This window comes from Anneissia japonica, unplaced genomic scaffold, assembly GCF_011630105.1.
Source record: "Anneissia japonica isolate Jap-2015-1 unplaced genomic scaffold, ASM1163010v1 scaffold1489_len2284818_cov182, whole genome shotgun sequence".
Lineage (NCBI taxonomy): Eukaryota > Metazoa > Echinodermata > Crinoidea > Comatulida > Comatulidae > Anneissia > Anneissia japonica.
In genome coordinates this window covers 1,061,697-1,063,744 of record NW_022698455.1, presented here as the reverse complement: position 1 = coordinate 1,063,744, position 2,048 = coordinate 1,061,697, and positions in this window count along the sequence as shown.

Here is a 2,048-nt window from a genome sequence, read left to right as displayed (position 1 = left end):
GTTCAAATTTATTATTTATAATAAATTATTATATATATATTGTAAATAAATAAATAAATATTCATTTTTTTATTTATCAAGGCAAGAAAAACTGACTCATGTTAAAAACTAACTCATTATGAAAACAAGTATTTATTATTTATATTAAATTATTATATTGATATTGTAAATAAATAAATATTTATTTTTTTATTTATTAAGGCAAGAAAATTATAAATTTCATAAACATAAAAACAAGTATTTATTATTTATATTAAATTATTATAATATTTATATTGTAAATAAATAAATATTTTTTTTTTATCAAGGCAAGAAGAACTCATTATGAAAACAAGTACTGTATTTATTTTTCATATTAAATTATTATATTTATATTGTAAATAAATAAATATAATTTTTTTTATTTATCAAGGAAAGAAAAAGAAAAATTAACTCATGTTGCATTATACAGTAACCTCAAATGCTACACCAGACAGCTCGCTATTCTTTGTCATCTTTCGCATCGGAATTTCTAATGATTTAAATCCCAGGAATTCCGACAGTATTTAGCTTGTTGTCATGCCGACCTGGCAAAAGACCTCAGTTCTTAGTGACAATGATGTGGTTGAGATGGAGCACCGTCTGCGGAGTACAAGCTGGGGTATCCACTGAGACATTTCCAATGACGAATTTGTATGAATAGGCTAGTATCGTTTATGTTCTTGGGAAGAACCAGACGCTCTAGTTAATGTAATATGGTTACATTTAGTGTTTACTACCCACCATGATGTTGGTGTATTTTTTTCCATTTACAAAAAAAAAAAAAAAAAAAAAAAAAAAAAAAAAAAAAATTAAGAATCAAAATGTATATAACTTGATGGTGAGAATACGTATTTTAAGCTTAAATTTGGCAGTTCAGTGTGTTTCACTTGATAATGAATTGTGAGCCTTCATTAAAATTAATCCTAAAAATGTAAAAATCCTGACCTTTCCACTCCGGTGATTGGATATGAGGCAATGCTACCTAGGCGCACCGTATATTCTCACACATATCAGGCTTAAAATATAAAATTACGATCAAAAAAGAGGGGGAGGGGGTCGTTTTTTAACACATATAATGTTTTTAAATTTTTGAATTATGTTTGTCTTATTGATGGGTCATCTGTAACATGTGAATTTACTACTGAAATGAAGCTACAGTACTAACGGTTAGTATGAATGAACACAATTTTAAATGTGAAGAAAATGAGATTTCGATGAACATTTAAAAGCCCATAAAATGGTATAATTTTAAAGATTGGCCCTACATCTGACCATGTCCTTATTAGCCAGCTGTGCAGTATGAAGACCATAAAAAGCAGCAGAAAGTAGGAATGCCGATGATGAAACCAGGGGTCATCTTTTATGCACGACATAAAAAAATTGTCCAAAATTTTTCTCAAAGTTGTGGGTCGTCTTAAACGTAGATCGCCGTATGACAATATTCATTTATTCATGGATTTTATTCAATAATATTCAATATAAAAAATTCAGGCAAAAAAGTTAAAATTACGATTATGTCATAAAAACAACAAAATTACCATAAAAAAAAAGAGTAAGTGAATAAATAAATAACGGGGAACAGAAGGCAGTATAATAGTAATAATACTAGTACCGGTATGGTAATAATAACGATATTTAAATATCAATTTTAATAACTAATTAGTAATAATAACGATATTGAAGGTGATAATAGCAATAATACAACAATAATAAATTAAAGATAATGTTTATTTTTATAATAATAGTAATACTAATTAGTAATAATAATAATAGTGATACTTATAATACTAGGCCTACTTAGTAATAATAGGGTAATAATATCGATAATAAAGGTGACAACAACAATAATATTAATAATAATAATATGAGAAAAATACTAATAAAACGCCAATAACAACAACTTTTTAAATTACTATTATTAAAATTATAATACTAAGACTAATAAATAATAATAATATGAATAATAATAATACAAAATCGAAAATTATTTATTATTTATATGGTACTGTAATAATAATAATATCAGC